At 33.7% G+C, this 11,890-nt stretch overlaps 1 protein-coding gene across 2 annotated transcripts in view; it reads left to right on the top strand.

The window, feature by feature from the left end:
• The first annotated feature begins 7,626 nt into the window (after positions 1-7,626).
• LOC130231619 (microtubule-associated tumor suppressor 1 homolog) overlaps positions 7,627-11,890 on the top strand; it is an 82,017-nt gene continuing 77,753 nt past the window's right edge. The window contains exon 1 of one of the 2 annotated variants that reach the window (XM_056460981.1): positions 7,627-7,772. The gene's annotated coding sequence lies outside the window, so the exon portion shown is untranslated. The remainder of the gene's footprint in view (positions 7,773-11,890) is intronic. The other variant, XM_056460972.1, reaches the window with a different exon arrangement.

Genomic DNA, 11,890 nt, shown 5'->3' with positions numbered 1-11,890 from the left:
GTCATAAAGTGACTTAAAATAACCCGAATTCACACTGGATGTGCTTCATCTAATAGAAGTCAGAAGTTTAACAATAACTGAGCTTTCATTTTTTTATTTTAAGTAAATATAAATAATAACTCAAGCTGGAGTTTGTGGTCAGGTTGAATGCTCATGTTCACAGACCAATGATGGTGCTGGATGTTTCTATATAGGTCTAGATCTAATACAGGAAACCTGGGAAACATTGACCTGCAGGCTGCTGGAAAGTGTGCATGGGTGGTCAGGATTGTTTCTATGTTTCCATTCTGTGTTCAAGTGAAGATGGATGCTGCTATTTCTTTACGAAATGCAGTAACTAAATACCTGTGGCTTTGAAGAAAGTTGGAGATTGAAACTAAAGGAGTATTTTCCGTGAATGTAATCCCTAGTTATCGGGTTATTTATATCTCTTTAAAGAAGAACCAGCTATTGAAAGTGTTTGAGTATGAGGGTGTTAAAGCGCTCTGGGCAGATAAAGAGTGAAATTAAAGCCCTGCTATCTAGACTGTTGGCAGCACCACATACACCAGTCTCAAGTGTCCGGAGACTTAAAAGTGCTGGCCTGACCGTAAAAACGTTCTCAAACATTCATTATCTTTGTGACATTACATACTTGAATATAATATACATACTTAAATATAATGTACCATGATGTCTGAGGCTGAAACTCATAAATGTTTTTCAAGTATCTCCCTGTTAGTTCATGTTAACTAATGTGCTTAATGTAAAAAAAAAGTAAAAAAATTGGCACACTGCCACTTTAGCTCTCAAAAAAAAAACAGATTTAATATGTCAACGTTTCAACGTATAGGATATTCATCAGGTCACAGTGGCATATTTTAAACTCAGATCCTGTTATGAGACATTGTTGTAAATATCCTCGACGAATTGTTTTTAAACGATTGCTTAAATCCTTTCTCAGTTCCTGAAGGAAATTATAGATGTGGCCAATACTCACAGTGCAATTTTACAACTAAATGTCAGTCCTTTAGTCATCTCCATTCAGGTAAGCAGTTGAACATTAAGGGTGTTGTTTCCTGCAATACAAAAAAAAAATCTATATGATTAAGTGAAGTTTCATAAACTAATTTCGAGAGGAGCACGTGATATGATTGAGCACGTCTGGCCACTCATTTGTAACCAGTAATAATCCAATCAGAGTGATCCTAGTTTACTATAAATGGATCATTTTCTCCATACTGTTTCTATCTTCGTTTGGAAGAATCCCCCCTTCCACCCCATCTCCTCCTTTTCCTCCCTTTTCTAAAGGGGGAGCTCTCGAGATCTACCTAATCTCGGATCTCCTGATATGCTTATCGACTGGGCGGGAGTCCTGGGCTCAAATATCTCCGAGTTCAGGGTTCTCTCCCGGGACAGCAAGCTAAACCTGCTTTATACGCCAAGCATATCTAAGTGGGAACTCTTGAAATGTCCTTATGGTTTAGCTTACTTTGGTAAAACAAAGAGATGTTTCAAAATGGGTATTGCTGAACACAGAAGTAATGTACGATTAAATCCCATTGCTGTTCATTGTAATGAATTGAAACAACCTGTCGACATTACGCTATTTAGGTATTGAACAAGTTAAAATACTGAGAAGGGGCGGTGATATGAACTTTTATTAAAGGGCCTGATGAAGACCTTGTAGGTAGGGTTGCACGGTTTACCAGTACTATGGTAGTATCGTGATACTATGGCGGTGCCACTATAGTTTGTAAGGGTACTATCATCATTACTGGTTTATCTACAATAGATAATGTTGCATGTGGAAAAGTAAAATGCTCACACGTTTGTGCAACAATAGACTATTTTATTTGAATAGTCTGTGGAGCCCTTTAAGGTTGCAAACTGTAGAATTCACGCCTTTTATGGTAGCCTATTGCACGTTTTCTGATGCTTCAGTTCGAATCTGAATCAGTTCATTTCTGCTCCTGTCAATATGATTTAGTAGCTACAACAACCGCGACAATCTCGATTCTTACCTGATAAGACTGAAAAAAACAATAGATACAGGAAACATTGAAACAATTTTTGACCACTTCATGAAGCCTAATTTGGTTGAAAAAAAATTCTTTTTGTAACACATGCCATTTGGTATCATTTGTATCTTTATTTTAATGTATTTTTTGTTGGTCAGTTCTCTACAAAATAAACAAAAAGAATGAATTCATTTTAGGTGAAGTGACGTGCAAATACTTGTTTTCAATAATAGGGGAATCATTAATTCAATTCAAGTAGGCATATTATAACATAAAATATAGTGTTTCTGACAATTTTCTTTATGGATTTGAGTTATGAATTAAAGTATCGTAATAATACTTGGTATCATGATACTTCAGCTGGTATAATATCGTAACATGGTCTCGCGGCAACCCTGCTTGTAGGTTAAAACCTTGCCATATTAAATCTGTTTTTGAGAGCTACGGTGGATTTTTAAAAACTTTTTCTATTGTGTTTGAAATGATCAAGCCTTCAAGAATCTCTAGATACACTGATAAACACACAAAACCCTATTGCAATAGTACTATTTTCTATATATATTGCATATAGTACTATTTTCTATATATATATATATATATATATATATATATATATATATATATATATTATATATATATATATATATATATAATATTATAATATATATAATGTATATATTATATATATATAATATATATATATATATAATATATATATATATATATATATAAAATAGTACTATTGCAATAGGGTTTTGTGGTATTGCAATAGGGGATATTTATTACAATTTTAAATAACTGCTTTCTTATTGTATATAGTTTCAAATGAAATTAATTCTCCAGTCATTATTGCTTTTATTACTATTACCATAAATAATAATAATTCTAATAATAATGATAATAATAAATATTAGAGTGATTTCTAAAGGATCATGTGACTCTGAAGAATGGAATAATGAAGCTGAAATTTCCTCTTTAAAATCACTGGAATAAATTCTTAAATTAAATGATTAACTACTTTTAAACAGTTATTTATAGTGCATTAACATTTCACAATTTTACAATTTGTACTGTAATTTTGATTAAATAAATGCAGCCTCGGTGAGCAGCATAAGCTTATTTTAAAACATTTAAAAATCCTACTGACCCCAAACTTTTGATCGGTTGTATATATATATATATATATATATATATATATATATATAATACATTTCCAATGCTTTTTGTGTTCAAAGTCAAAATTAGTAGTACTTTGGTCACTTTTCAGATAAATAAATAAATAAACATATTAAAACAAAACTAATTTCTAAAAAAATCATTCTTTTGTCTTTGTCACAGTGATTTGTTCTGTAGCCAACAAAAAAAAATAAAGTAAATAATAATTTTCACAATTAAAAAAAAACTTTTCAAGTTCAAACTAGAATAAACAAGACATTTTTCAGAAGATAAAATATAGGAAATACTGTGGAAAAAGTTTTTCCAACATCCCTTAATGAAGTAATTGAAAATTAATAAAAAATTCACAGCATGCATGGCTAATCATTTTCTCTTCAACTGTACTGCATAAATAACAGTTACAGCTAGTTAATAGTGCTGTTTGTTAAGCCAAAGTACATGTCCGCTGAGCATTTGTGTAGGTCCACGTAAACTTTGTCCACAACCAGTGCTTGAGTATTTACCCACTCCTGTAATATCGCTAAAACGCTGAATCATTTTTCCAAGTGAACTTGTTGATTCATTGGAACACTGCAAACATTAAAAGTATCTTTAACCTGATAACATGACCAGGTCAAGCATTTATTGCACAACCTTGTCTCTCGTGTTTGAGCTTGTGTTTAAACGTGTATGCAAATGCTGTGTGTTGTTAGTGGGCCGCGCTGAGAGGTACGCTAACTGGTAATCTAAACAGAATTCTTCTAAACAGTATTATGTAAGACAGTCCTTACTCTCTTTACAACTGGCCTGCTTGCTATCTCTCAAAACAGGCTGAAGAAATTTGGAGGCAAACAGAAAGATGCATGTCATTCTAACCGTCTATTTAAGAGCAGTCAACCGCACATTACACAGCACTCTGATAACATGTACTGAATGTCAGTGGTTACAGCTGTGGTTCTGGCCGGGGCTTGTGTGTGTGTGTTTTTGTAGACATATTTTGTTGTGTGTCAAACTTTTTTCTTGCTGATTCTGAATGGCATTGATACATCGAGAGCAAGAGTGTGCAGGATTTTATAGCTGACTGAGTTATTAACCACACAGAACAAACACGTTATATGCTTCTTAAAGGCACAGTTCACCTAAAACTGAAAATTCTGTCATCATTTACTCAACCTTCACTTGTTTTTTTTTGTTTTGTCCAACACAAAATAAGCTATTTTGAAAAATGCTGAAAACCTGTAACAATTTGCTGCATCCCAATTCGCATACTACGTCCATTCCATCATCATCCGTGAACCTTTAGCATAATCTTTTCAACATACTAGTTCTGTTTTCGAAAACTGATTTTGTGGATGGTATGCAATTGAGATGCAGAAATTGACTTCCATATTTGCTTTTCCTACTATGGTAGTCAATGGTTACAGGTTTCTAACATTTTTCAAAATATCTTCTTTTGTAGTCAGCATAAAGGAAAATCTTAAAGGTTTGGAACTGATTGAGGGTGAGTAAATATTTTTGTGTGAACCATCCCGTGAATTCTTTTTTATTTTTTTTTTTGAGAGTGTTTTGTCTCATTGCATGTCAGCAGTGTTTCCTGGTGTCTAATATGATAAGCTTGGGTATAAATTCATGGAGTTTATCTAGAAAAACAGCTGTGAGACTGAAGATACCATAGTCTATTATTGACCACTTGACCACAGTTCAGTGATAAGTCAGCTGTCTCACAACACTATTTAGCTGATACAGAGCCAGGATATCATTGTTAGTGGGCTATTTCGACTTGCACGGGCAAGTAAGCAACCAAACAGAATGTACCAGTGATCATATAGTGTTAGGGCTATGTAAAAAAAGTCTTATTTTTGTGATTTAATGTTCAGAAGCAACATTTATTAAAACCATTGTTTTAATGAATTTCTAAATGCATTTTGGTCATTAGCAATGCAAGCAGATGGCAGCATTTAAAATATAACTATACTCACTGGTACCGAGTTATCTGGCTTAAATACCTAAAAATGTGTTTGTATGCTGACAGTCACTTTTATATAAATGATTCAATTTGAATGGAAAAACCCATGTGGAATATCACTGTGTTCAGTTTACATCGTTCAAAGGTTTGGAGTCAATAATTTTATTATTTACACCAAGGCTTTATTTGAAATACAACAAAATGGTAAGGTTGTGAAGTATTGGCACTGTTAAAAAACAATTTTCTATTTGAATATATTTTAAAATGTATTTTATTTTTCATTATTTATCATTATTTTGTCTAATAATGATGCATTTTCAGCAAATATCCCTTAAAGGAACACTCCACTTTTTTTTTTTTTTGAAAAAGGCAAGTTTTTCTAGTCTCCTAGAGTTAAACAGTTGACTTGAACCAATTTTGAATTCATTCGGCTGATTTCTTTTTCTGGCTAGGCCACTTTTAGCTTAGCATATTGGATTGAATCAGATTTGACATTAGCGTTTAGTTCAAAAAGAGTTTTGACCAATTTCCTGTTTACACATGAATCATCTGTAGTTACGTTGTGCAATAAGACAGCAGAAAATAAAAAAAGCTATTTTCTAGGCCAATATTGCAAGGTATTATACTCTCATTCTGGTGTAATAGTCAAGAAACTAGGCATGGGCCGATAAAGATTTTGATGGTATGAAACCTTGGATAAAAATATCACGGTTTCACGGTGATTACTGCTCTAAATATGTTCTTATAACTTTTTTTCCCTTTTGAACACAAAATATTTTATTTTGAGAAACATTTATAATATTTTGAGCAGTAAACATGTCAGGCTGAATAATTGAAATGAATCACTGACTTCTTCTGTCTTCATCGCTTTCAAAACCCAGATTTCTTTACAACTTAACATGGCATTTTGGAGATCTTTTCTGCTAAAGAGACTGTTGTCCTAAAAAAACACAAAAAAGTAAATAAAATCTTACATAAACCATAGGAATGGTATAACGGAAAATTGGCAGTTTTAAAACCTTGATTTTCCAAACCATGGTATAACTTGAAAACGGTTATCATCCCATGCCTACAGGAAACTATGCTGCTGTACCATGCCTGCACAATAATATTACTGCGCAATAATATTACGCAGCACATGAGAATGGGCTACATTCAGAGGGTGCTTTAAAACCACATGGGATATACATCTGTTTAAAGTAAACAAGCTACTGTAAAGAACATTTATTTTATGCCCGAGTTTAGTTCCTAGCTATCTTGGGCTGAAAATAGCAATGTTTTATTTTTTGTTGATTTTATTACATGATGTAACTACAGAAGACCCAAGCTTTAAATAGGAAAATTATCAAAACTTTTTTTAATAAAATGTTAATGGTCAAATCTTCATTCGTGCTATGCAAAGCTAAAACAACAAGAAATCGGATGGATGGATTCAAAAATGGTTCAAGTGCCAACTGTTTAACACTAGGAGACTTGAAAAATGAAAAAAAGTAGCATGTTCTGTTTAATCTTAAGTGTCACATAATCAGAAATGATTTAAAAACGCTGATTTGTGCATGATTTAAACAATAAATTAAAAAAAAAACATTTATTTTGGTATAGGACTTTATTTGCTGAATTAAATGTATTTCTGTATATTGAATTAATTCTTTCCTCCTGTTTGAAAGTTCATTTCATTTAAAAATAAATATATATTTGACCCCAAACTAAGAAAAAAGGCCAAAGATGATGTCATGACTGTCATAAAGTGTATCACACACTCTCCAGAGGAGCTGTGAACTCAATAAGCATGCATTCAGCTGGATTATCACTGTTAATCTGAGCAGATTTGTGTGGCTTTTAATCTCCCATTTTGAGTTAAGACCAACTTCAGTGAAACTGCTCATTGTCATTTGTTTGTCATATCATCCCCATCTCTTCTTGTTCCTTCTCCAGGTCTACAACTGCACAACCGGACTCTTTCATTATTTTAAACAAGAGACTTCTGGCTGCTTAGCAACCATGCATTCTGATACACACAGGAGGGCCCCTTATTTCAGAAGTTGTAGCCAGGAGGAGGTAAATCTGCCCACCCATACACTCACACACACACATATTTAGTCAGCACTGAACTTCAAGCTCTATGATTCATAACTTGCCACAAAAACCCAAGGAGCCTTCAACAGTGTGTTAAATGAAAATCAGACTGTGTGTGTGTGTGTGTGTGTGTGTGTTTATTATTATTTTTGTTCAATTCTTTTTGTATGTCACAGGGCAGGAAGGGTTGTCCCTGCTGTGCCGTATGCTGGCATAGAGCGTTCTGGGTAAGGGGAGAAAAATGCATTCCAAGGCTACCTCAAAAAAGTCACTGGCTCTCTGGCACACACACACACACACACACACACACACACACACACACACACACACAGTTCTGGTTGGTTACTGCGGCACGATCTGGCTGCAGCTGAAGACAGAGGGGAGGGGTCTCTCTCTCTCTCTCCCTCTCTCTCTGAGTCTCCACTCAGTCTGAAACTGCTCTCTTGCAGTGCTTTTGCTGGCAGGATCGCATGAATCAGGACATTCTGTCCGGGACAGGGCTTACCTGTTGGAAAATGTGTGTTTTGATCATACGAAATACACCGTAGGACTGTTTGGATACTCTTGAAAAGCAGGTACGTTTCCAGTGTCATATTTCAATCATGAATTGCGTAGTTGCATGAGAGAGCCTCTAACTTTTCTTCAGCTGTATGTAGGAGAGGGTCGTTCATGGATTCATGGGTATTCCTTCATCTTATATTGGGATTAGAATGCATGTTTAGGTGTTTTTAGAAGCGATCGATACATTCCCTAATTGATTTATTTATTTGTGAGGAACCAAACTAATTGCATGTATTGGGTTATGTAATGTAATGTAGATTTGCTTGCGCATGTGACGCTGGTATTGATCTCCATGTGGTGTGTGTATATTTATCAGTGATGTAGTTTTTAGAGGACGGCCTCTTTTTTGGATGCTTTCCAGGGATCTTTGACATATGCAGGGTGATCTATTGATCTGTTTATTCGTTATCATGTCCCAGCACCACCACCAAAATCTGAATGTGCAGGAATCCATTGGTGCTGTAAAGGGACGTTACTGTCTGTGTATGTGTGTGTTTTACTGTAGTGAGTAAATGCACCTGCCTGGATGCCTTACCTTCTAATGAGATTCAGTGAGAACTAATGAGAACTTTTAACGTACATTTTTACACTTATTTGACCTATAAATGCTGGCAGCATTTTTTTAATACTAAAAACCTGAAGTAGTGAAAAAATGTTTGGTTAAAAATAAAATTTTTGTTAGAAGGAGTGATGTGTAGAAGCTTGTGGATATTTTGGTATCAGACACTGCAAATGACAAGGCTATACAGCTCATCTCTATGGCAACTGTTTGGTTTTGCCTGAAGTGTAACGAGAAGAGAAATGAAGAGGATTTTGGGTGAAAGTTTATTGTACCAGTGTGCAATATTTATACAGATGTTCTTCAAACACTGTGTGTTATAAGATTGAAGTTAAAGATGTAGTTCAGTCATAAATTTATATTATGTGAATGTTTGGGTATCTTTCTTTGAAATCATCTTGCATTCTTTGAAATATCTTTTGTGTTAAGCAGAATATAGAAATTCAGACTGGTTAGGAATGACATGAGGCAAATAAACAATAACATAGTTTCATATTTCGTAATATACACTACCTGACAAAAGTCTTGTCGCCTATCCAAATTTTAGAAACAACAAATAATAACTTGACTTCTAGTTGATCATTTGGTATCAGAAGTGGCTTATATGAAAGGCAAAGGCCTCTAGATTATGCTTATTTTAACAAAATAAAATATTTTTATTGATTTAAGCAAAAGTCTTGTCACTTAATTGAAATATTGTACAGTATAGAATACAAAGTCATGGTGCAGTGGAAAAAAGCTCCCATGAGCTTGGATGACTGCATTGCAGGACTCCCATAGATCATTAAGATTCTTTAAATTCATCTTCGATGCCTCCTCCTTCATCTTACCCCAGACATGCTCAACAATGTTCATATCTGGTGACTGGGCTGGCCAATCCTGGATCACCTTGACCTTCTTTGCTTTCAGAAACATGTGATGTGGAGGCTGAAGTATGAGGGGGAGCGTTATCCTGCTAAAGAATTTACCCTCTTCTGTGGTTTGTAATGTAATGGGCAGCACAATTGTCTTGATACCTCAGGGTGTGGATGTTGCCATCCACTCTGCAGATCTCTCGTACGTCCCCATACTGAATGTAACCCCAAACCATGATTTTTCCTTCACCAAATTTGACTGATTTCTGTGCAGTGCGTGAATGAACTCGGTAACCTCAGATGAACACAATCAGACTTGTATTGTTGTCAAAATATAGCAATTATATATGTTATGTACACACTGAACAAATTCTGCATGCAGTTATCATTTACCACTCTTATGGCTTAAGTGGATTAGCGTGTAAAGAATGAGATTAGAATATAACTGTGAAACATATGCAGAAAAGTTCATTTGTAGCCTCAAAGGCAGAAAGCACAGCAAAATGCACAGCAAAATTCATTGGTTATGGTTGGAATTATTAATTTTATCAGTATAATTAAGTTGACATAACCTTAAAAAGTATGTGTTTAAATCAAATTTGTGATACCACTTAAATTTGAAAGCTTTTTTTGCCATGGCTGTTCTCACGCATTGAAAGAGCTTCATCTTACTTATTAAGATGTCATCATCATCATAGCCACAAGCATTATATGTGGTTGCATATTTTTTGGAGCAGCATAATTACAGCTCACACTCTGATTTATGTACACACTTTATACAAAATAAACAAGTATATTCCTGTTTCTGATTATATGCAGTTTTTGCATAGATTTCAGTATATATTTTGTTGAATCAACCATCAGAATTACAGATGCACTGTAAAATTGTAACAGTAAGTTATTGATCTCCTGAAAACAGTCTGACAAAATAAATACATAAGATAAGATAAATTTTTAGGGATAACGGTAATAATGCCAGAAAAACGGACTAAATCAATATAAACCGAGCAGGGTCCTTAGGCTTTTAGTTCATTAATGATTGGCTAAGAATTTAGAAATCAGTATTTGTACACTGTAAATAGTGCTGGGTTCCACACAATCAATTTTTGTTGGGTCAACATTAAGGAATTGAGTTAAAGTATTAGTTTTCAAATTTAGGTGGATTGAACTTAAACCAATCAAGCTGTCCCAAAACAAACCTCAAGAATTGTGTTGTTTCAGGTCATTTTAAATAAGGAGTTTGAACACACAAACATCCTTTTTTATGTAGATTTTTATGCTAACGTTTCTTCTAGTCAATTTAGGGCCTATGTAGATTGTGCAAATCAGGACTTGACGCTCAGACATTCGAATAAGCCTATGAGATCAGTTTTGGCACCGTGAGCTACGGGGAATAAACACCTTTTCAACTGCTGAAGAATCAGCCAAGCAAACAGCCTGCTAATGCTCAACTGTGTTGTATAATTATAGTATTGAGAAGAAGATCAGATTAGACAAAAATCACAAAAGACCAACACCCATACTGCAGTTGAGATTAAAATGTAAAAGTTTCACACATTTTGAGGTTACTACTTTGTCCTTTTTGAAGTTCTAACAGATTCCAAAGGATATACAGTTAAAATAAGAATTATTAAACCCCCTTTGAATCTTTTTTTTTTCATTTTTATATATTTCCATAATGATGTTTAACAGAGCAAGGAAATTTTCACAGTATGTCTGATAATATTTGTTCTTCTGAAGAAAGTCTTATTTGTTTTATTTTAGCTAGAATAAAAGCAGTTTTTATTTTTTTTAAAACCATTTTAAGGTCAATAATATTAGCCCCTTTAAGCAATTTTTTTTCGATAGTCTACAGATTATACAATAACTTGCCTAATTACCCAAACCTGCCTAGTTAACCTAATTAACCCAGTTAAGCCTTTAAATGTCAATTTAAGATGTAAAATGTTATTTATTGTCATCATAAAATAAATCAGTTATTAGAAATGAGTTATTAAAACTATTATGTTTATAAATGTGTTGAAAAAATCTCTCTAATAAACAGAAACTGGGGGGAAAACAGGGGGGCTAATAATTGAGAGGGTTTATTAATTCTGATTGCAATTGTGTATATATAAAGTATTAAAAAACTTAAATGAGATATTTGTGACCTGAGCCACAAAACCATCTTATGTTTCATGGGTCCATTATTGCCAATAACCTAAAGTACACTGTAGGTCAAAATTATCATTTAAACATTTTTATTTTATCAAAAATATGTAGTAATGAGGAATATTAAGTAAAGATTTTTTTTAAATCATCCATAAAGACATTTTGTACATTTTTCTACCATAAATTTATCAAAACCTAATTTTCCATTAGTAATATGGATTGCTAAGAACTTAATTTGGACAACTTGGGCATTAGTTTAGGTGATTTTTTCAGTATTTAGATTTTTCTGAACCCTCAGATTCCAGATATTAAAATAGTTGAATCTCGGCCGAATATTGTCATATCCCAACAAACCACAGATCAATGGAAATCTTATTTATTCAACATTCAGATAATGCATAAATATCAGCTTTCAAAAATGTAAACTTATGACTGGTTTTGTGGTCCAGGGTCACATATTTGAAAAAAAACATTAATCAAAATTAGACACTTTTAAATACCTTCTTGTTATAGGAGTTAATCAGTCACTTGGTTAAATATCAGCATGAACAGGGCAAGAATCTGTATC

Source organism: Danio aesculapii, chromosome 1, assembly GCF_903798145.1.
Source record: "Danio aesculapii chromosome 1, fDanAes4.1, whole genome shotgun sequence".
In the NCBI taxonomy this organism is placed as follows: Eukaryota; Metazoa; Chordata; class Actinopteri; order Cypriniformes; family Danionidae; genus Danio; species Danio aesculapii.
This window is presented reverse-complemented; position numbering and strand designations above follow the sequence as displayed.